The sequence below is a fragment of the Neovison vison genome, chromosome 13 (genome assembly GCF_020171115.1).
Source record: "Neovison vison isolate M4711 chromosome 13, ASM_NN_V1, whole genome shotgun sequence".
Taxonomy (NCBI): Eukaryota; Metazoa; Chordata; class Mammalia; order Carnivora; family Mustelidae; genus Neogale; species Neogale vison.
Window position 1 is genome coordinate 85,781,029 of NC_058103.1, and position 25,085 is coordinate 85,806,113.

Sequence of the window (25,085 nt, forward strand, 5' to 3'; positions counted from 1 at the left end):
ACAACGTGGTATTATTCAGCATTAAAAAAGAAATTCTAACACATGCTACAATATGGATGAACCTTGAAGATATAGGCTAAATGAAATAAGCCAGTTCCAAAAGGACAAGTATTTTGCATGATTCCACTGTGTGAGGTACTTAGAGTAGTCAAATTCGTAGACAGAAAGTAAAATACAGCTGCCAGGAACTAGGGTGAGAGAATAGTAAGCTAGTATTTTGTGAGTACAGTGTTTCAGCTTGGAAAGATGAAAATTCTAGAGATGGATGGTGGTAACCAGTTGCACAATTCTGTGAATGTACTTAGTGTCAAAGATCAGTACTCTTAAAAATGGTTACAGTGGGAGTTCCTAGGGGCACAGTTAAGTGCCCAACTCTAGTTTTGGCTCTGGTTATAATTTCAAAGTGGTGAGATTGAGCCCGTGACCTGCTCCCCGCTGACTGCAGAGTTTGCTTGAGATTCTCTCTCCCTCTCCCTCTGCCCCTCCGACTTGTGCACTCATTTCTCTTCCCCTAAATCTTTTCTAAAAAATGGTTACAATGATATGCTTTACACGTATTTTACTTCAATTTAAAAAAATACTGCTATATAAGCACATTGATAGAGGTTTGGACAGAATACTTCCAAACAATAGAAAAAAAAGATCTAAAACAAATTCTGACTTCCCTAAGACAATGCCATCTAAGGTAGTTTTGAGCAACACAGTCATACTAGAAAAGGAAATGGGAGGTGGGGCGTACTGAATACGACAGAGGCAAAGCAAATACGGTAGTTTAGAGCAGGGGTCAGCACACAATAACCCCATAATCCATATTCTGCCACAGGTTTTCGTAGAGCCCACAAATTAAGAGTGGTTTTCACATTTTTAATGTGGAATATAAAAAGTTAAAACATAAAGCTGAAAAAAAGTTAAAATAGGGGTGCTTGCTTGGCTCAGCTGAAAGAGCATGTGACCCTTGATCTCGGGGTCTTGGGTTCGAGCCCCACATCAGATGTAGAGATTGCTTAAACTTCTAAAAAAAATTAAAATAAAATTTTATGACATTCAAGAATTATATGGAATTCCAATTTCAGTATCCATGAATAGTTTCCCTGGAACACAGCCATAATCATTTGTTTACATAATGTCTACAGCTGCTTTCATGCTACCACAGCAGAGTTGAATAGTTATGACAGAAATAAAGCCTACAAAACTTAAAATATTTACTAGCTTCCCCTTTACAGAAAAAGTCTGCCAATCCCTTGTCTAGAGGCCTGAAAGTAGTCCATTTAGTATGGCTAAATCAAAGATCTCTATGAGGGAGACATGGCAAATGATATAGACCATAAGGTAATGGGCTTTAAGTGCTAAGCTAAGGAACCTGAACTTGTCTCAACTTGATTCCATTTACTATGAGAAGCCACTGAAGAACTGTGTAGAATGTAATTCAAATAAACTTCATGTAAAGACAATTATCCACTTGCTTTTAAAGGTATCTGAGCTATTCATGGACTAAAAGAACAAAACCTCCCACTAAAAAACAAGGTCTTGGGACGCCTGGGTGGCGCAGTTGGTTGGACGACTGCCTTCGGCTCAGGGCGTGATCCTGGAGTCCCGGGATCGAGTCCCACATCAGGCTCCCAGCTCCATGGGGAGTCTGCTTCACTCTCTGACCTTCTCCTCGCTCATGCTCTTTCTCACTGTCTCTCAAATAAATAAATAAAATCTTTAAAAAAAAAAAAAAAAAAACAAGGTCTTAAAAAATAAATAAAACTAAAATTTAAATTTTAAAAAAGCCTAGAAGCATATCAATAAGGTTAACATAACATATTAAAAATTTTTATCTCCTGGGGTACCTGGATGGCTCAGTCAAACATGTAAATCTTGATTGTGACTTCAAGCTCCATGATGTGTATAGAAATTACTTAAAACCTTAAAAAAAAATTGTTATCTCCTTCTTTGTGCTTACCCATGTTTTCAAATCTTCAAATCTGAATTATAAAGCTGCTTTAATAACCCAAATGCAAAACTCAGTATTTTTAAACTGCTATTCATATGCACACATTTGTTTTTCATGTTCTGTACTCTTCTTCCCCACCCCTAGGTAGAAATGTCTAGGAAAACCTACACATAATAAAACTATGAAAGCATACCTCTGTCATACTTGCAAAGGATAAATGACATTCTGCATTTTCAAATTACATATTTGCTTTACAGACATGAAAGAAGAAAATATTTGAATTCAAGTTCTGGCAGGGGACTCTCATTCCTACATAGGGCTTTCATCATATTCAACAAATAGCCAAATTAATCTTTTTTTTTTTTTTTTTTTTTTTTGACAGAGAGAGATCACAAGTAGGCAGAGCAGCAGGCAGAGAGAGAGAGAGGGAAGCAGGCTCCTTGCTGAGCAGAGAGCCTGATGCGGGGCTCGATCGCAGGACCCTGAGATCATGACCTGAACCAAAGGCAGAGCTTAATCCAGTGAGCCACCCAGGGCCCCAAATCAGTATCTCAATGAAAGCAAAAATGTTAAAAGATAGAAGAAAATGCACAGCTTGAAAATCAAGTCAAGGGGCGCCTGGGTGGCTCAGTGGGTTAAGCCGCTGCCTTCGGCTCAGGTCATGATCTCAGGGTCCTGGGATCGAGTCCCGCATCCGGCTCTCTGCTCAGCAGGGAGCCTGCTTCCTCCTCTCTCTCTCTGCCTGCCTCTCTGCCTACTTGTGATCTGTCTCTGTCAAATAAATAAATAAAATCTTTAAAAAAAAAAAAAAGAAAATCAAGTCAAAATGTTGAAAACTGATGCAAGATAAGACTACATATAACCCTGAGAATATAATTATGTGTTTAAAGAAATGCAAAGTCCTTGATTTATACCATAGAACTCTGCACTTCATGATACATTGCTTGTTAAGATTAAATTCCTTTTAATGTTCTGTTTCAGTTCTTCCACTAAACTGTCGGGGATTCATGTGCAGGGAACCATGTCTTTTATTTCTTTTGTGTGTCCCCCACAGCACCTCATAGAGTGCCCATATATAGTAGGTGCTCGATACATACTTACAATTGAATGACAAAATAATTAATCCTAGTTTGAGCTCACAGACTGAAACCCTCACACCTACAATTCACACCATTAAGCCTCCTTCTACCCAACAGTTTAAAGGACATTCCTGGGGTTAGTACTGCTGATTCTACTGGATTTATTACATTAGGTTTCTTCTCCAGCAAAGAGCTCAAAGTACACATCTAATGTTAAAATAGAATTCCTGACTACTGAGAAGGTGGGTGGAAAAGCAGGCAAGTGAAGGAAAAATCTATTATAATAGCTTGCCTCCAATGAAATAAGCATTATTCAGTCCTAGAGATTAAAACATTCCTAAGATGTCTCTAAACTAAGACCCCTAACTGCATCTTTTCATTAAACTCTGTACTAGCTAAATTCTATCACAATGAATATCATTAAAAAACAAAAATTCACCATTAAAAAAGATCCTAAAAATCTCAACTACCAGTCCATATGATTGTATAAGATCTAGGTATAATTATTTACTCTGCCAAAACCAAACTTCTAAACTTTTTCAAAGTATTATGATTGAACATCTACCACATGCTAAGCACTGGAGAAACAAATGAAAAAGAAAACCAGTCAAAATATCAACTGACTTTGTATTCTGCTATAAACTAAAGTACTACCAAAAGAGCTGAGGAAGTACCATGCAGTGAGGAGTCAACTTCTACCTGTGGAAATTTGGGGAAATTAAATACCAAATCTAAGCTGGACATTGAAGACTTCAGGAGGAGTTTGAGGCAAAGAGCAAGAAGAGGGGGAGAAAGAATAATCCTGGCAAACGCACAGCTGTTCACAAGCAGAGCACACTGGGCATGAGAAATAGAGGATAAAGAGGTAGGGTAGAGTTAGACAATAATGGGTCTGGTATGAAAGCTATGAAAGTTGGAATTTATGCCCCCAGGTAATGGACACAAAGTAGAAATCCTGAAGCAGACAGTAACAAAAACCCGAAGAAACCATTCACATAAAAGCAAGAGCCTAGGTCATATTAAAATCATCTCCAAGGCATGATTTCCTATTATACTATATAGACACAGCTCTAAATACTGTGCTGATGCAGATACAAAAGAAATCCAAGTGTAAACCATTCCTCTGTCCATGCTTTCAACTGAGTCTCAGGGCTCAGTCGTTGGCCCTCTTTACTTCCTTCCTCATCTTACCAGACCCATGGTTTTAAAACACAACATACTGATGATATCCCAAATGTGTCTTATAGGCACAGTTTTGACTTTTTCTGAGCTCCAGACTGAAGCAGTCAACTGCTAACTCAATGGTTATTCCTAGATATCTAGTGGTATCTCAAACCCAACATTAACCAAAAAAAACTCTTCATTTTAGGGGCACCTGGGGTGGGTGGCTCAGTAGGTTAAGCATCTGACTCTTGATTTTGGCTCAGGTCAGGATCTCAGGGACACTGAGATCAAGCCTGCTTAATATGCTCTCTCTTAAAAAAGAAAGAAAGATGCTCTTTCTTCCTCTCCCCCAAGTGCCCTCCTCCCCTGCACGCTCAGTGGGCAGTCTGCTTGAGATTCTCTGCCTCTGCCCCTCCCCTCCCACTCTCTCTCTCTAAAAATAAGTCTTTAAAAATAAATAAAAGGGGCACCGAGGTGACTCGGTTGGTTAAACAACTACCTTCAGCTCAGGTGATTGTCCTGGAGTTGCAGGACCGAGTCCCACACCAGGCTCCTTGCTCAGCGGGGAGCCTGCTTCTCCCTCTGACCTTTCCTCTCTCATTTTCTCTCTCTCTCTCTCTCATCCTCTCCCTCTCTCAAATAAATAAATAAAAATAAAATGTTTTAAAAGTAAATAAAAATAAACTCTTCAGTTTAAATCCCTATCTAGCTCCTTCCAGTTTTCATCTCTGTATGTGGCACCAGTTACTCTAGCTAAAATCCTTGTTATCACCTTTAATTCCTTCTTTCCCTTGCCTCCAACTAAGCTATCAGCAAACTCTATTGGTTCTACCTTCAAAATATACCTTGAGGGGCGCCTGCGTGGCTCAGTAGGTTAAGCCACTGCCTTCGGCTCAGGTCATGATCCCAGGGTCCTGGGATCGAGTCCCGCATCGGGCTCTCCGCTGAGCGGAGAGCCTGCTTTCCTCTCTCTCTCTCTCTCTCTCTCTCTCTCTCTGCCTGCCTCTCTGCCTACTTGTGATCTCTCTCTGTCAAATAAATAAATAAAATCTTTAAAAAAATAAATAAATAAACCTTGAATCGGATCGCTTCTCACTGCCTCCATCACTGCCTCCCTGATCCAAGCCACCATACTTCTGCCTTCAATTCCAGTGACTTCCTAAATGGTCTCCTATGGCCCCTCTTGTCTCTACAGCACTCAAAGTGATCTTTTTAAAAGATAAATTTAAAAAATAAATTTAAAAAATAAAACTTAGGGATGCCTAAGGGATGGCTCAGTGGGTTAAGCTGCTGCCTTCAGCTTGGATCGTGATCTCAGGGTCTTGGAATCGAGTCCTGCATCAGGCTCCTTGCTCAATGGTGAGTCTGCTTCTCCCTCTCCCTCTGCTCCGCTCCCTCCCCCCAACTCATACTCTCTTTCTCTCTCAAATAAATAAAATCTTTAAAATAAATACATAAATAGGGGCACCTGGGTGGCTCAGTGGGTTAAGCCACTGCCTTCAGCTCAGGTCATGATCTCGGGGTCCTGGGATCGAGCCCTGCGTCAGACTCTCTGCTCAGTGGGGAGCCTGCTTCCCCTTCTCTCTCTGCCTGCCTCTCTGCCTGCCTCTCTGCCTACTTGTGATCTCTCTCTCTCTGTAAAATAAATAAATAAAATCTTTTTAAAAAGTAAAATAAAATAAATACATGAATAAAACTTAAATGTGACTGTATCATTTTTTCTTCATAAAACTATCCAATGAATCCCATCACACTTAGAATGCAATCCAAAGCCTTTCTAGTCTACGAGACTCTATACCATCTGAGATCATCAACTACCCAGTATCATTTCCTAACACATCCAATTATTACCCAGCAATCTCCAAACTATAGGACACTAGCCTTTTTCACTTCCTTGAAAATTGCAAACTGATTCTCACCCCAAAGACTTTGCATTAGTACTCTCTCTCCCCACTTGAAATGCACCACGTTGGCCTGGCACACTCTTTTATCATTCAGGTCTCTTTATGCTCAAGAGTTACCTCAGAGAAACCTTACCTGACAACCTATCTAAAAGAACCACCAAACCTACCACACCACTCACTATCCTCTCATACTACTTTCTTCACATCAAACATCACTTAAGTAATATCTGAAATCATATTAATTATTAGTTTATTGTTTATTTACTAGAGGATATATTCCATGAGAACAGGGACTTTGTCTTATTCACTGCTCAATCCTGAGCCCTGGTACCTACCTGGCATCCAATACGGTTCATCAATTATTTGTAGCTGAATGAACAAATTTGCCTAATTGGTCTAATCTATCTTATTTATATTTTTATCCTGTTGTGCATAACTGAATTTGCTTCCCTACTTTTGGATTTATATCTAACTCATGATTACCAGGGTTTTCCTCCTAGAACAGAGCTAAAGCAATTTAAAGACTATTAAAACAAGCTAAACTATACTAATGCCTTTAATTCCTTGCCTATAATTAGCCCTGTCAGCAACTTGGCCAGTAGTTTTTGACTATAACTTCCATTATCCTCTTTCTATATAATCAGAATTTTCAGTGTACTGCTGATCATAAATGCTATTGATAAAGATGGACTGACATGCCAAGAAAGTTATAACAAATATTTTTTATATTGCAAGTAACTCAAGTTTTGGGGTTTAAGATTTTACTTATTTATTTATCAGAGAGAGACCACAAGCAGGGGAGTGGGCGAGCAGCAGACAGATGGAGAAGCAGGCTCCCCACTGAGCAAGAAGCCCAACATGGGACTCGATCCTACGACTGGGATCACGACCACAGACAAAGGCAGACACTTAACCAACTGAACCACCCAGGCATCCCTGGTTTTATTTGGGGTTTGTGTGTGTTTGTGTGTGTGTGTGTGTGTGTGTGTGTATTATTTATTTGTCAGAGAGAGAGAGAGAGAGCACAGGCAGATAGAGAGGCAGGCAGAGGCAGAGGGAGGAGCAGGCTCCCTGCCAAGCCAGGAGCCCAATGTGGGACTCAATCCCAGGACGCCGGGATCATGACCTGAACCGAAGGCAGCCGCTTAACCCACTGAGCCACCCAGGTGTCCCTTTTTTTTTTTTAAGTGAAGAAAAAATAAAGGGGCGCCTGCGTGGCTCACTGGGTTAAGCCTCTGCCTTCGGCTTAGGTCATGAACTCAGGGTCCTGGGCTCAAGACCTGCATCGGGCTCTCTGCTCACTAGGGAGCCTGCCTACCCCTCTCTCTCTGCCTGCCTCTCTGCCTACTTGTGATATCTTTCCCTCTCTCTCTCTCTGTTAAATAAATAAATAGTCTTTTTACCAAAAAAAGTAAAGAAAAAGAAAACCATAAAAAAGCAAACATTTATGGGTGCCTGGGTGGCTCAGTGGGTTAAGCCGCTGCCTTCGGCTCAGGTCATGATCTCGGGGTCCTGGGATCGAGTCCCGCATCAGGCTCTCTGCTCAGCGGGGAGCCTGCTTCCCTCTCTCTCTCTCTCTGTCTGCCTCTCCGTCTACTTGTGATTTCTCTCTGTCAAATAAATAAATAAAATCTTTAAAAAAAAAAAAAAGCAAACATGTATACAACAAATTCACAGGCAGGTGATGAAGAGCAACACCAAGAGCAACAAGTCATGTTGATAGTATATATTCTAATCCCAGTCTACTAATGAGAAAAATATTAAATCCCAACTGAGGGACATGTTACAAAATACTGACCAGTACTCCTCAAAATTGGCAAGGTTATCAAAAGTAAAGTCTGAGCTCTCTTGTCAGGTGCGTGGCACTGGCAGGATGAGCAAGCGCTGCAGTCTTCATACTGCAAGGAAGTTCTGTAGCCACAGAGATCAGAAGTGACATGTTAAACAGTACAAGAAAGCACATTTGGACACAGACCTGAAGGCCAACCCTTCTGGAGGCGTTTCCCATGCAAAGGGAATTGTGCTGGGAAAAGTGGGGGTTGAAGCCAAACAGCCAATTTTGCCATCAGGAAGTGTGTCAGGGTTCAATTGATCAAGAGTTGCAAAAAAAGGGGGCACCTGGATGGCTCAATGGGTTAAGCCTCTGCCTTTGGCTCAGATCATGATCTCAGGGTCCTGGGATCGAGCCCCACATCAGGCTCTCTACTCAGAAGAAAGTCTGCTTCCCCCTCTCTCTCTGCCTTCTGCTCTGCCTACTTGTGATTTCTCTCTGTCAAATAAATAAATAAAATCTTAAAAAAAAAAGAACAGCAAAAAACCAGTTTTTGTACCCAATGATGGTTGTCTGGATTTTACTCAGGAACATGATGAGGTTCTAATTGCTGGATTTGGTTGTAAAGATCATGCTATCAGTGACATTTCTGGAGTTCACTTTGAGGTTATCAAAGTAACCAACATCTCTCTTTTGGCCTTACACAAAGACAAGAAAGAAAGACCAAGATCATAAGTTTCGATGGTGAAAACCTGATATAATAAATGTTCATATGCCAAGAAAGAATCTGAGAAACTATTATAACCAAGAAGATCCCAAAGGGACATAATTACCAAAAGTATTCTGGCTGTGTAATAGACAGTTCTGAAAGGCAATAGCTTCATTTGAACTCTCTGGAGATGCCTTGGAAGATGAAGCAACCAGCTTTGTTTGCAGTGAACCTATAGCCATCTTGATAACACATCCCTTGTTTGTTTTCACTTTTCCCTACCTCACTTCCTTTTCTTCCCCTATTAAAGGGTGGAATTTCACCCTTTAATAGGGCATTAGTATAGAAGCATTATCTACAATAGCCAAATTATGGAAACAGCCCAAGAATCCATCAACTGATAAATAAAGAAGATGTGTTATACACACACACCATGGAATATTAGTCATAAAAGAAGAATGAAATCTTGCCATTTGCAACAACATGGTTACAGCTAGAGAGTAAAATGTTAAGTGGAATAAGCCAGAGAAAGGCAAATACTGTATGATTTCACTCATATGTAGAATTTAAGAAACAACAGGGGCACCCAGGTGGCTCAGTGGGTTAAGCCGCTGCCTTCGGCTCAGGTCATGATCTCATGGTCCTGGGATCCAGCCCTGTATGGGGCTGTCTGCTCAGCGGGGAGCCTGCTTCCTCCTCTCTCTCTGCCTGCCTCTCTGTCTACTTGTGGTCTCTGTCTGCCAAATAAATAAATAAAATCTTTAAAAAAAAATAAAAAGAATTTAAGAAACAACAAATGAGAGGTGTCTGGCTGGCTCGGTCTGTGGAGCATGCAACTCTTTTTTTTTTTTTTTAATATATATATATTTTTTTAAAGATTTTATTTATTTATTTGAGAGAGAGAGACAGTGAGAGAGAGCATGAGCGAGGAGAAGGTCAGAGAGCGAAGCAGACTCCCCATGGAGCTGGGAGTCTGATGTGGGACTCGATCCCGGGACTCCAGGATCGCGCCCTGAGCCGAAGGCAGTCGTCCAACCAACTGAGCCACCCAGGCGTCCCTTTGGAGCATGCAACTCTTGATCTCGGGGATGAGTCTGAGCTCCACCCTGGATATAGAAATTACTTAAATAATGGGGCGCCTGGGTGGCTCAGTGGATTAAGCCGCTGCCTTCGGCTCAGGTCATGATCTCAGTGTCCTGGGATCGAGCCCCGCATCGGGCTCTTTGCTTGGCGGGAGCCTGCTTCTCTCTCTCTCTCTCTCTGCCTGACTCTCTGCCTGCTTGTGATCTCTCTCTCTCTCTGTCAAATAAATAAATAAAATCTTTTAAATAAATAAATAAATAAAAATTTAAAAAATAAAAAATAAAAAAAAAGAAATTACTTAAATAAATATTAAGGGGGGAAAATGAGCAAAGGGGGGAAAAAAGGGGGCGGGGCAGGCAAGCGAAGAAACAAACTCCCAACTAAAGAGAACAAGCTGATGGATACCAGGAGGGAGGGAGGTGGGGGGATGGGGATAAGTTATGGGGATTAAGGAGTGTACTTGTTTTAAAAAAAAAAAAAAAGACAGGAAGGGTGGTTAGGTTATGGACATACGGGAAATTATGTGCTATGGTGAGTGCTGTGAAGTGTATAAACCTGGCAATTCACAGACCTGTACCCATGGGGCTAATATATGTTAATTTTAAAAATTAATTTTTTTTAAAAATGAGCTTGTTGTGATGAGCTTCAGGTGATATATCGAAGTACTGAATCATTATATTGTACAACTGAAACTAATATTACACTGTATATTAACTAAATGGAATTTTTTAAAGATTTTATTTTTTAATTTTTTTTAAGATTTCATTTATCTATCTGACAGAGATCACAAGTAGTCAGAGAGGCAGGCAAAAAGACAGAGAGGAGGAAGCAGGCTCCCCACTAAGCAGAGAGCCCGATGCAGGGCTCGATCCCAGGACCCTGGGATCATGACCCGAGCCAAAGGCAGAGGCTTTAACCCACTGAGCCACCCAAGCGCCCTAACATTTTATTTTTAAGTAATCTCTACAACCACTGTGAGGCTCAAACTCACAACCCCAAGATCAAAAGTTGCATGTTTTGCCAAATGAGCCAGCCAGGCACCCCAACTAACTGGAATTTAAAAAAAAAAAAAAAAAAAAAACTTAAAAAAAATAAAAATAAAGCATTCATACATTTAAAGATTTATTTACTTATTTATTTATTTGACAGAGAAAGAGAGAGTCTACAAGAAGGCAGAATAGCAGGTAGAGGGAGAGAGAGAAGCAGTCCCCCCACTAAGCAGGGAGCCTGATGCAGGGCTTGATCCCAGGACCCTGGGGTCATGACCTGAGCTCAAGGCAGACACCTAACAACTAAGCCACTCAGCATTAGTACATGTAAAAAAACAAAAAGAAGTATTGTGGTATCCTGGATGGGATCCTGGAATAGAAAAAGGACATTAGGGTCACCTAGGTGGCTCAGTCGGTTGGACATCTGCCTTCAGCTCAGGTCATGATCCCAAGGTCCTGGGATCGAATCCCACATCAGGCTCCCTGCTAGGCCAGGAACCTACCTCTCCCTCTGCCTGCTGCTTCCCCTGCTTGTGTTCTATCTCTCTGTCAAATAAATAAAAATCTTAAAAAAAAAAAAAAGGCGGTCACCTGGGTGCTCATTCTTTAAGAGTCTGCCTTTGACTGAGGTCAGGATCCCAGGATCCTGGAATGGAGCCAATATCCCTGCTCAGCAGGAAGCCTGCTTCTCCCTCTCCCACACTCCCTGCTTGTATTCCCTCTCTTGCTATCTGTCTCTCTCTCTGTCAAATAAATAAATAAAATCTTTAAAAATAATGTGTTTTTTAATTAAATTCATCCAAAAACCCTACCACTCAAATAAAATCACCATTAGTTTACATTTGAAGTATACCATTTTAGACTCTTATGTAAATTTTAGACATATATGTACAGTCCTACAAAAATGCAATCTTCCTACACATTTTACTTGACAAAATATAATATGATTTCCAAATAATTAGTAGAAATCTATATTATACCTACTAGCTACAAGGTATTATCCTCTATAAAAGTATCATATTTATTTAACCAACCCCTTATTACTTAACATTTAAGTTTCTCCAAGTTTTAGCTATTACCAAAAAATACTACAAAAACAACAGTTTAATAAACATCTTTCCAAACTTACAAATTAGTGCCTTAACCAAGAAAAGCTGCTGAGTCAAGGGGCATACAGGTTTTGAATGCTTTCAATACATATAACCAAAATGTCCTTCAAAAAGGATGTTCACAAGTAAATATCCACAAACAGCAGTGTATTAGTGAGCCAATTTCCTCACTCCTATGCCATTACAGTATTAATACTTTATTATGTATATACAAAAGTCAAAAGTGCCAGACTCGCGGGGTGTGGGGGGTGTTATTCATAAATGAAAAATAATCTGTATCGGGACGCCTGGGTGGCTCAGTTGGTTGGACGACTGCCTTCGGCTCGGGTCGTGATCCTGGAGTCCCGGGATCGAGTCCCACATCGGGCTCCCAGCTCCATGGGGAGTCTGCTTTGCTCTCTGACCTTCTCCTCACTCATGCTCTCTCTCACTGTCTCTCTCTCTCTCAAATAAATAAATAAAATCTTAAAAAAAAAAAAAAGAAAAATAATCTGTATCCTTACTGGTTATTTTTCTTTCTCTGTGTATGTTATCTACCTATTCACATATCTTTAGCCCATCTACTAGATATTAAAGTCATTAAACTTTAAAGTACAACACGTGGGGCACCTGGGTGGCTCAGTGGGGCACCTTCGGCTCAGGTCATGATCCCAGTGTCCTGGGATCGAGCCCCGCATCGGGCTCTCTGCTCAGCAGGGAGCCTGCTTCCTCCTCCCTCTCTCTCTGCCTGCCTCTCTGCCTACTTGTGATCTCTATCTGTCAAATAAAATAAATAAAATCTTTTAAAAATAAATAAATAAAATAAATAAAGTACAACACGTGGTGCAACTTCCCCTCCCCCACAATCTTCCTGGCAATGCTCATCACTGGATGCCCTACACCTGAAAAATTGCCTAGCACATAGTAAGCACTCAGTAAATATGTTAAGTACTGACCGAATTAATCTCTTTCAACTTTATGATGTTTTTGCCAATTACAGGTTGTTTTATGCAGTAATTCAAACAATATCTGCTTTATGGATTCTGCCTTTACAGTCATGCTTAGAACAGCTCATCCCATTTCAAGACTGAAAAAATGTGTACCCATTTTTTTAAACTGATCATTTTCTGGCTTCACATTTTTTTTAAGATTGTATTTTTAAATAATCTCTATGCCCAAAATGGGGCTTAAATTTACAACCCTGAGCTCAAGAGTGGCATACTCTACCAAATGAGGCAGCCAGGTGCCTGCTGACCTCATATCTTATATTTAACTACTTATTTAATTCACTTGGACTTTATTTTACCTACATTTTAAGGTAGGATTCCATTTTATTATTACTTTTCAAATGGTTAGCCAATTGTTCCAACATAACTTTGAAATTCTCTCTCAACTAGTGTGAAAAACCACCTTTATAGGGATGCCTGGGTGGCTCAGTTGGTTAAGCAGCTGCCTTTGGCTCAGGTCATGATCCCAGTGCCCTGGGGTCGAGTCCCACATCAGGCTCCTTACTCCGCAGGGAGCCTGCTTCTCCCTCTGACTCTTGCCTGCCACTCTACCTGTGCTCGCTCTCGCTCTCTCTCTCTGACAAATAAATAAATAAAATCTTAAAAAAAAAACCTTAATAATACTTAATAGCTTTACATATTTATAAATTTATTATTCTGTACCAATGCTCTGTCTAATCCAAAATTACTACTCATTGTTTTATTACAGCTTTACTTATATACTCACTAGTAGAAGTTGCATACACACACACACATACATACACACTTTACTCTTTCAAAACTTTTCTTACTTTACAGATTCACTCTTCCAAATAAATTTTGGAATCATTCTGTCAAATTTTCAAAAGGCATTATGGTTGGAATCATGTAAAATTATCAGCCACATGAGCTAATGCAAGTTAAAGTTACTTAATTTCTCTGTCTCTATTTTCCTCTTTGGTAAAATGGAAATAATTGTACTTACCTCACAGATCTGTTAACAAAACTAAACGAATTAAGACATAAAATATTAAGCTAGAAAGATTTTAACATAATTGTTCAAAACTAACTACTGTTACAATGCTTACTCAAAAAATGCTCTCCAGGTTGTGCTCTCACAAAATTCAAAGGCCCTTTAAGATACATCAAAGGGTAGCACAAACGTTAAGCAGTGATATGAAGAACACATAATCAATGCCTGCTTCATTTCACTAAAGCCCTAACCCTTGACAAAATGAATGGCTAGAGCTGGCAGCAAGAACCCATGAAAAACATCAAAGGTCAGTGGCAAGGAAGCCTCAAAAAGTGATATCAATACTGGCCACCCAGTGGAGAGGACAACTTCTAGGTCCTTCTAGTCACAGCCTTATAGAGCATCAGCAAATCTCCTCTAACGACTTGTTCCCCCAGATCCACAGTTAATAGACAAAACTACTTATTTCTTGCTTTCTATTCAGGAAACACATGGAGACTAGGCGTCCTCTCCACAATAGTTTTCAAACGAGAGTGCAAAGGCAGAATATAAATGCGATCAATAAATATAGACTGATAGGCCCAGATTATTCTAAGAAATTATCTCCAGGTTTTCCACATCACTTTAATGATGGAGGCGGAGGGATACAGTGTGGGTTTCTTTTTTCTGTGGGGAGACAGGCTTGTCTCATTTTGTTCCTTACTCTTTTGTTATCTGCAGGACACTGGGATTAATTAGAGGTCACATAACACAGGGAGGCCTTAAAAAAATCTTACACCTAACTAACACAAATAAGAATACGGAAGCCAAGAGCGGCAAAAGGACTTGCTCAGTACAAAAACAGCCAAAGGCCTAGACCCCAGGTCTTCTAATTCCCAGACCACAGCTCACTCCACCACACCAACACACACAGCCTCTCGCCGACGACTGCCACGCTTCGAGGTGGGAGGAGCAAAAGCAGACAGATCACGCTGCCGCAAGGACACTGGAGAAAACCACAGATCGGTGCAGTCGACGGCACGTGACTGGCCACGCCTCTCTCCTACCCCCCTCCCCCTTCCCCGCGCCAGCAGCACGCGCTGCCAACCTCGTCATGTGACCTTCACGCGGCCCCAGCGCTCCCCCTGCTAGGCGACTCTTTCCAGCAGCCATTTTGCCGAGAACTTGTCGTCCGTGCTCACAGCGGAGCAGGACGCCACGAAAACCCGTGGCCAGATTTTACAGGCCGCACAGGCGCTTCGAAAAAAAGCTCAGACCGTGAGGGCTGAGCCGAACCTCATTGAACACGTCGCACCCCGGGGCGCCGGGGAAAGCTGTGGGTGCGCCTCAGCCCGCGATTGGCTGTGGCGTCCACGTGACGCCACGGCCCCCTCTCCACTCCCCCCCCCAACAAAAACACCCAAACAGACTCTTAACACTTCGCGCCAAGTACACGCCACCGGGCGCGTGAGGACGAACGGGGCGCGTGGCAATCAAAGCGCCTGCGCGTACCTGCCAAGGCCGACCGGAACGGGCCCACGCGCCGCTCAGCTCACGGGTCCCGGAATCCTCGCGCTGCCGGACCACCCGGCGAGTCATTGGCTGCCAGGTTTGGTCACGTGTTCATCTCAGGCCCGCCCCTAACCGCTAATCACCTGGCACCGTGCTCGAAGCGGCGCCGAAAGTCGTCCGCACGCGGAAAGGGAGGGTAGTTAGAAAACCTACTTTTTTGCCGCTTTGGGGTTACATTCATAAAGGGGAAACGAGAAAGCTGGGTCTCAAAACTAAGTAAGCTCACACCTACCGGTTTAACTTCGCGTGCCTCTCCAGGAGCCGGGAACCATCGCCCTTGGGCGCTCCCCGATGCACGCCGGGATACGTCTGGCGCCCCTCAGTGTGCTGCAGAGCATGCCGGGAAAAGCACCTCTCCCGATTTCCTGGCTCTCACCTCCGGGGTGTTCCTTTTATGTCCCCTTGAAAGCCAGGTTCTTGGGCTGGGAGTTTGAGTAATTATGGGAGTGTGACTCCATATAACAGGCACTTTCAGTGCCCCTTTTCCCACTTGTTCATCTGTGTGGTCTTGGGGAAACCGCTTAACCTTTCTTCATGGAGCATGCATTTAGGAAGTGCCTGTTGAGTGCCTTTGTGGATACTGGAAAGAAAAAAAAAGCAAGAGTTTGTCTACAATGGAACTATCAGCCTTTCATAGTTACTGGAAAATAATGCTAATTTAAATACAACTTACCTACAAACCCCACTAGGAAGTGGAAATAATACTTGGGACTTTCTCTTAGTATAAAAGACCAGGCTTTTCATGGTAACCTCATTGCTGTTGTTGGTGAAAATGGGGGTAGAAGAAGCAGGAGGCATTTTACAGGGGCCAGAGATGTGGCCTTATTATATTTTCTGGTTCAACCTGCTTTAGCTATGGTATATTGGATCCAAGAAAAACACCATCTACTAACGGTGGGTGAGAAAAGGTGGTCTTAGGATGAGTTAGTTTTGTAGTCTTCACAGACTGACCTCCAGGCCAAACCCTGATGTTTTACTCCCATGAAGCCACCAGTTAGAACAATTCATATCTCTTTTGCTTTGAACTCCATTCCTTAGCTATTTAGATTTCAAAGCTATTTTTTCAGTTATAAAAGGGATGATTAAGCTTGGGGAATTTGACTAGCACTGGTCAGACTCACGAGAGTGCTGATTAATAAACTAGAAATTAAATGTATTAATTCATAATGTGGTTACTGAGTAAAAACACAGTTTGGGGCACACTTTTCTGGCTGTAAGATATTTGATAAGTCTAATCAGAAAATTATTTTCTGACTAGAAAAACAAAGGAAGGGGAATTAGTTGATCACATGTAATAAAAACATTAAGGAACCACTGGCTGGCTCAGTGGGTAGAGTATGTAACTACTAATCTCATAGTGGTAAATTGGGGAGCCCCATGTAGGTGTAGAGATTACTTTTTTAAGAAATCTTTTTTAAAAAACTATAAATTGTAAGCATAACTATCAAACTTGAAGTTCATAAAACACTCCAATATATTTGATTACATTTGATCCTAACAACCATGAGAGCAAAGTACTATTCTAATATTACCATCTCCTAAAAAAAAATCTTGAATGGGAAACTGGAAAATGTGTTTTAACATGTTCTCCAAGTGAATGTGGTGCACAACTAGGTTTGGGGTCTATTGGCCATAGGTGAAAGAACCCAGTCCTTGAAGTCAGACCCATCTGGATGGACCTGCAGTTCTCTCATTTACTGTACTTTGAACTTGAACAGGTTTTTTAACTTTCTGAACCTCAGTTCCTTTAACCACAAATTGTGGCCAGTCCTAGTCTCAGATTGTCATGATGATTCTGAGATAATATTTAAAACACCTATCATTTAAACCCTGATGCATAAGAGGTGTTCTGTAAATGTGAGTACTAGTTAGTGGTAAACGTTGTATTCTAACCAGCATCCAGTACTCTATCCAACGCAGCACACTCTTGAATTATTTTTTTCCACTATTCTGTTTCTCCCCTAGACAGTGCTAGAGGCACACTAGCAGATTCTTACACTGCAGTTCTTTTTTAAGACTTTTTGGTGACTGTTGCCCATCTGTTGGTGCATATTGTTACATTATCTCCTTGCTTTCATTTCAAGGTTGTTTTTTTTCTCTTAACATGTTAACGTGCTGAACTCTAGACATTACTGATGTAAAATAACGATGATACAGAAATAGAGAATGGAGGTGGCACCTGTGCCTTTGCTTCAAGTAGGTTAAAAATTGTTTACATTTAGGGGCGCCTGGGTGGCTCAGTGGGTTAAGCCGCTGCCTTCGGCTCAGGTCATGATCTCAGGGTCCTGGGATCGAGTCCCGCATCGGGCTCTCTGCTCAGCAGGGAGTCTGTTTCCCTCTCTCTCTCTCTCTCTGCCTGCCTCTCCATCTACTTGTGATTTCTCTCTGTCAAATAAATAAATAAAATCTTTAAAAAAAAAATCGTTTACATTTACATACCTCAGAGTAAAGACACCCTCAAAATTCACTCTTCACTTTTATAACAATGTTTTGGAGGCTCCAATTCCCAGTGTTCTTCCAGTGGTTCCTTTTTCAATACCTTCATGTATTTCTAACAAAAGGAGGATTTATCTAAGGCAGAGTTTCCCACAGACATCTGAAATTCAGTATTTCCAAAGTCAAACTAATTTTCCAACCCTTCACTCCCCACACCAGCTATGAGTGCATTGCCTTACGTGAGCAATGATATCACTGTTCCAGGAATTCTTCCTGTCTAAGAAACCTCCATTTTTTTTTCATAGCTCTAACTGTTTTCCACATTCAACTGGTCACAAAGTTCTTCTGCTTCTAATGTTAAACACCTTGTAAGTCCAAACCCTACTTTCCATTTCTTACACTATTTCATTAGTTCTACCCTTATCTTTATGAGACCCTAAAAATATAGATATTTCATCCTAATGATAATAGCATGTTAAAGTTGATTTCAGAATACAAAACTTGTCATTTGTATTATTTACAATTAGACCACTGAAAGGTTTGTAACGTCTTGCACAGGGAATGCTGTTAGTAAGGATGAGTGAAATAATTTCTTTAATATAAACAAATATATCTAATTATATAATACAGGAAATTATAAAGTCTAGATGTTTTGGACATTTTACTGAGTGCTGAAGAGTATTAGTAGTAATCTTGGAAGTAATTATAGACATTTATGCTATTCTTAAATATTTCTGGTTCACCCAACCTCCTAGAACATGATAAAATTGTTTTTTCTTGCTCTCTTGAAGTTAAGGGTGATTATTCACTTGGGAATGAATGTGAGTAGAAGTGACATGTATTACTTCTAGGAAGAAGGTTTAAATACCAATGTGCAATTACCCATTTTCCCTTTCCTTTTGCCACAGCCGCTAGCAATGCTTCAACTTGTGGTTACTCTATCAGCCTTGGTCCCATCAAATGACTGACACAGAGCAGATATTCCAAGCCGGCTAAGAGTGACCATGCAGTATGCACAAGAAATAACTTATGTTGTTTAGAGACACTGGTATTTGAGATTGTTAGTTAGCACATATAACCTAGCACTTATTGAATGGTATAGAGATGGAGGAAGTTTCTAGAAGTCCATTTTGTTAAGGAAGACCCCAATTGCCAATGATCACAATGTGATATAAATTTAGAAACATAAGAGAATGTGGGGGACAACTGTCTGATTGTGATATAAAGGAAGAGCCTGAAGAAAGAACAATCACGGAATCTTGCTCTTTCATCTCCCCCCACTGCATAATCATTCTTCACAGACCAGGAAAAGTGATCTTTTAAAAAATATTAGTGAGATCGTGTGACTCCTCTCTTTGAAAATGACCAAAATGTTTCATACTACACTTCAGGTAAAATTCACACTGTTTACCTTGGTCTGTGAACCTAACAGATCTGGCCTTTACCCTCTTATCATTGTTGTGGTTTGTGCACCCTTGATCATTATTATCATCCCTACTTTATGGTCTTCATCTGGTTGTCCCCTCAACCTGTGATCCCTCCATGTGGATGGATCCTTCTCTGTGATTCTCATCAGCTCCAATGTAACTTTCTAAGAGAAAGGTCTTAACTGACTACCCTATCTAAAGGGAACTCCGTCCATCCACTGGTCATCTCTATTTTAGCACCCCTTTTTTTTTAAGTTTATTTATTTATAATCTCTACACCCAACATGGGGCTTGAACTCAACAACCCTGAGATCAAGAGTCACATGCTCCTCCAACTGAGCCAGCCATGCACCCCTCACCTCATTTTATTTTCTTTATGGCAGTTCCCATTATCTCAAAGAATCTTATTTTATTGTTTCCCTTCTGCCTCTACCCAAGATGAGAATAGAAACCTCCTGTATATTCTCAGCACCTTGAAAAGTATCTGGCACAGAAAATACAGCAAGTTGGGGCGCCTGGGTGACTCAGTCATTGGGCAGCTGCCTTCGGCTTGGGTCATGATCCCAGGGTCGTGGGATCAACTCCAGCATTGGGCTCCCTGCTCAGTGGGAAACCTGTTTCTTCCTCTCCCACTCCCCCTGCTTGTGTTCCCTCTCTTGCACTCTCTCTGTGTTGAGTAAATAAATAAATAATCATTTTTGAAAAGTACAGTAAGTGAAAAAATATCTTCATATATCTGATAAATGTTTAATATCCACAATAAAGAACTCCTACAATTCAACAACAACAAAAACTCTATTAGAAAATGGGCCACAGGGGCACCCTGGTAGCTCAGTTGGTTAAGTGCCTGACTTTGGCTCAGGCCATGATCTTGGGGTCATGGGATGAAGTCCCACATCGGGCTCCCTGCTCATCATGAGGTCAGCTTCTCCCTCTCCCTCTGCCCCTCCCCCTGCTCATGCTCTCTGTCTCTTTCAAATAAATAAAAAGTCTTTTTTAAAAATGGGCAAAGGATTTGAATAGACATTTCCTCAAAGAAGATATACAAATGGCCAATAAACCCATAAAAGGGTACTCAGCATCACTGATCATTAGGGAAATACAAATCAAAAACACTATGAGATACCACTTCACACCTCTTAGGACAGTTACTATTTAAAAAAAATTTTTTTTAAGATTTTATTTATTTATTTGACAAAGAGAGATCACAAGTAGGCAGAGAGAGAGGAGGAAGCATGCTCCCCGCTGAGCAGAGAGCCCGATGCGGGACTCGATCCTAGGATCCCGAGATCATGACCTGAGCAGAAGGCAGAGGCTTAACCCACTGAGCCACACAGGTGCCCCCCCAAAAAAATTTTTTTAAACAGAAAATAGGGGCACTTGGGTGGCTCAGTAGGTTAAGCATATGACTTTTTTTTTTTTCTTCAGCATATGACTCTTGATTTCGGCTCAAGCCATGATCTCAAACCATGAGATTCAGCTAAACATTGGGCTCTACACCGGGTATGGAGCCTACTTAAGATCCTCTCTCTCCCTCTCCCTCTGCTCCTCCCCGCCAAAAAATAAATAAAAATAGAAAATAACAAGTGTTGGCAAGGAAATGGAGATATTGAAATCTTTGTATATTGTTGGTAGAAGTGTAAAATGGTACAGCCACTATGGAAAATAGTATGGCAGTCCCTAAAAAAAAAAACAAAAATATATTACTGTATAATCCAGCAATTCCACTTCTGAATATGTGTTTAAAAGAATTGAAAGTAGGGTCTTGAAGAGATATTTGTACACCCCAATTCATATCAGCATTCTTCAGAATAGTCAAAAGATAGAAACAAAACAAATGTTCATAACAGATGAATGGATAAGCAAAATGTGGTATATACTTACAATAGAACTACTATTCATCCTCAAAAAAGAAGGAAAGTCTGACACACATTTTGAGGGTATTATAGTACATGAAATAAGACAGACACAAGAAGATAAATACTGTTTCCACTTACACAAAATATCTAGAGTAGTCAAATTAATAGAGACAGAAAGTAGAATGGTGGTTGCCAGAGGTTGGAGGAAGGGGGTAATGGGGAGTTGCTACAATAAGGGCTTAGAGTTTCAGTTTTGCAAGATGAAAAGAGTTCTGGAGATTGGATGTATAAAAAAGTAAATGTACTTCACATTACTGAACTATACACTTAATAGGATGGTCAATTTTATGTTAAATATATTTTAACACAATTTAAAAAAAGCAGAACTTTCTTGACAGGAAGAAGGAAGGAATGAATATATAAGCTAAAACTGATGTGTCTGATACTCATTTACCATTTCAACTTCACTGAACTTATCCATTTCCAATGATCACTAGTATTGAGCATTTGTGAGTGTGTGACAAATGGCTGCGAGAGACAGCCATCTAGACTGTTCCCAGATATATCTTACTTTTCTGAAGCACAGATCTCATCATATAATGCCTTAATTAAAAAAAAAAACGTAGATAGGGCACCTGGGTGCTTCAGTAGGTTAAGCCTCTGACTTTGGCTCTCGTCATGATCCCAGGGTTGTGCAATCAAGTCCCACATTCGACTTCCTGTCCAGCAGGGAGTCGGCTTCTCCCTTCCTCCCTCCCCTCAACTAGTTATCTGTCACACAAAAATAAAAAATATATATATAACTAAATAAATACTTTGATAAAGTCTAATTTATTGACCTTTTTGTTAATGGTTAATTTTCTGTCTTATCTAAGAAATCTTTGCCTACCCAAAGTTGTAAATATTTTCTTCTCTGTTTTTTTGCAGAAGTATTATAGTTTTAGCTTTTATATTCAGGTCTGATATCTACCTCAAATTAATCTCAGTGTATTGTGTGAGGTAGGGGTCTAGCTTCAATTTTTCCCCCCATTAAAATATCAAGTTGGTTCAACACTATTTGTTGAACACTTTTTCCCCCTTCGAGTTACCTTGGCACCTGTATTAGTTATCTATCATTGTGTAAGAAATTACCCAAAAACTTAGTAGGTTTAAACAGCAAATATTTATTACCTTATAGTTTCTGTGGTTAAGGAATCTGGGTACAGTTTGCCTGGGTGCCTCCAGAAGTTTCTCATGCGGTTGCAGTCAAGCTATTGGCCAGGGCTGCAGCTCATCTGAAGGCTTGATTCAAGGGAAACAGAGCCTGCTTCCAAAGCTCATTCATGTGGTTCTTGGCAGACCTTGATCACTTGCCACATGGGTTTCTCTACAAAGCTGCTTTACAACATGTCAGCTAGCTCTTTACCAGTAGCAAGCCACCCAAGAGAGAAAGAGTATGCTCAAGATGTAAGCCAGAGTCTTTTCTAAACCTAATCCCAGAAGTAACACTTGTTACTTCCATCAGCCCTCACTCAAAGGGAGATCACAGAAGGGTATGAATACCAGGAAGTAGGAATCATTGGAGGTCATCTTAGAGGTTGCCTACCACATCCTTTTTCAAAAATCAATTGACTACTATGTATGTTTGGGTCTATCTCTAGACTCTATTTTGTTTCATTGACCTGTTTATTTTTCCATATACTAATGCCATGCTGCCTTGATTTCTGTAGCTTTGTAGTAAGTCTTAAGGTCAAAGTGTTGTTGTTGTTGTTGTTGTTGTTCTTAAGTAATCTTTACACCCAATGTGGGACTCAAATTCATGACCCCAAGATCAAGAGTCAGATGCTCGGGCACCTGGGTGGCTCAGTGGGTTAAGCCGCTGCCTTCGGCTCAGGTCATGATCTCAGGGTCCTGGGATCGAGGCCCACATCAAGCTCTCTGCTCAGCAGCGAGCCTGCTTCCTCCTCTCTCTTTGCCTGCCTCTCTGCCTGCTTGTGATCTCTCTCTCTGTCAAATAAATAAATAAAATTAAAAAAAAAAAAGAGTCAGATGCTCTACCAACAGAGCCAGCCAAGAATCCCTTTAAAAACTGTTTTGAGGGACGCAGCTGCCTTCGGCTCAGGGGCTCCTTGCTCAGCAGGGAGCCTGCTTCTCCCTCTGCCTCTGCCTGCCATTCTGTCTGCCTGTGCTCACTCTCTCCCCCTCTCTCTCTCTCTGATAAATAAATTTAAAAATCGTTAAAAAAATAAATAAAAATAAAAATAAAACTGTTTAGACTATTCTAGGTCCTTTGTATCCCCACATAAATTTTAGAATCAGTTTGTCAATTTCTATGCCCCCCCAATCCTGGTATTTTAAATAGAATTGCATTGACTCCATAACTGTGTATAACTAATACCTTAATAATATTGTCTTTCACTCCATTAATATGAAGTCACAAAACAGACATCTGACAAAGGACAAATATTTAGAAAATAGAAAGAAACTTTAATAACTCAATAATAACAAGACAGCAACACTTTATTTTATTTTATTTTATTTTTTAAAGATTTTATTCATTCATCTGACAGACAGAGATCACAAGTAGGCAAAGAGGTGGCCAGAGAGGAGGAAGCAGGCTCCCCGCCAAGCAGAGAGCCCGATGTGGGGCTCGATTCCCCGACCCTGGGACCACGACCCAAGCCAAAGGCAGAGGCCCTAATCCACTGAGCCACCCAGGCAGCAACACTTTTTTTAGATGGGCAGTATTTTTTTAGATCGGCAAAATCCTTGAACTGATATCTACAAATGGCTAATAAGTATATATATGAAAAGATGCAGAAGACTATTATCATGGAAGTACAAATTAAAACGACAGTGAGAGGGGCTCCTGGGTGGCCCAGTTGTTAAGCGTCTGCCTTCAGCTCAGGTCATGATCCCAGGGTCTTGGGATAGCCCCACATTGGGCTCCCTGCTCTATGGGAAGCCTGCTTCTCCCTCTCCCACTCCCCCTGCTTGTTTTCCCTCTCTCACTGTGTCTCTGTCAAGTAAATAAGTAAAATCTTTAAAAGTAAAAAAAAAAAAAAAAAGAAAGAAAGAAAGAAAAATAAAATGACAGGGGCGCCTGGGTGGCTCAGTGGGTTAAAGCCTCTGCCTTCGGCTCGGGTCATGATCCCAGAGTCCTGGGATCGAGCCCCACATCGGGCTCTCTGCTCAGCGGGGAGCCTGCTTCTTCCTCTCTCTCTCTCTGCCTGCCTCTCTGTCTACTTGTAATCTCTGCCTGTCAAATAAATAAATAAAATCTTTTGTAAAAAATAAATAAATAATAAAATGACAGTGAGATATCACTCATACCCCCCAAAATATCTAAAATTAAAAAGACTTGACAATAAGTAGTGTTGGCTAGATTTGGAGCAACTGAAACTCTCAGACACTGCTGCCACGAGTATAAAATGGTACAATCCTTCAGAAAATGTATTTCTTAAATTTTAACATATACCAGGGCACCTGGCTGGCTCAGTTAGTAGAGAAGGTAACTCTTATCTTGGAGTCATGAGTTCATTTTTTTTTTTTTTAAAGATTTTATTTATTTATTTGACAGAGAGAGACCACAAGTAGGCAGAGAGGCAGGCAGAGAGAGAGAGAGAGGAGGAAGCAGGCTCCCTGCCGAGCAGAGAGCCCGATGTGGGACTCGATCCCAGGACCCTGAGATCATGACCTGAGCCGAAGGCAGCGGCTTAACCCACTGAGCCACCCAGGCGCCCCAAGTCCCCCCCCCAATATCGAGACATTGCTTTTTTTTTTTTTTTAAGATTTTATTTATTTATTTATTTATTTTTAAAGATTTTATTTATTTATTTGTCAGAGAGAGAGGGAAGGAGAGCAAGCACAGGCAGACAGAGAGGCAGGCAGAGGCAGAGGGAGAAGCAGGCTCCCTGCCGAGCAAGGAGCCGGATGTGGGACTTGATCCCAGAACGCTGAGATCATGACCTGAGCCGAAGGCAGCTGCTTAACCAACTGAGCCACCCAGGCGTCCCAAGATTTTATTTATGTATTTGAGAGAGAGAGAGAGAGCACAGAGGGAGAGTGACTAAGAGAAACAGACTCTCCCCTAAGCAAAGAGTCCAATTCAGAACTTGAAACCAGAACCCTGAGATCGTCACCTGAGC

The 25,085-nt window shown here is 41.0% G+C and overlaps 1 protein-coding gene and 1 pseudogene across 1 annotated transcript in view; one reads left to right on the top strand and one right to left on the bottom strand.

Annotated features, from left to right (window-relative positions):
• MGA (MAX dimerization protein MGA) overlaps nt 1-15,495 on the bottom strand; it is a 173,021-nt gene extending 157,526 nt beyond the window's left edge. Inside the window, exon 1 of the mRNA XM_044229700.1 lies at nt 15,469-15,495. The gene's annotated coding sequence lies outside the window, so the exon portion shown is untranslated. The remainder of the gene's footprint in view (nt 1-15,468) is intronic.
• LOC122894585 lies at nt 7,960-8,592 on the top strand (annotated as a pseudogene).
• Nucleotides 15,496-25,085: the final 9,590 nt, after the last annotated feature.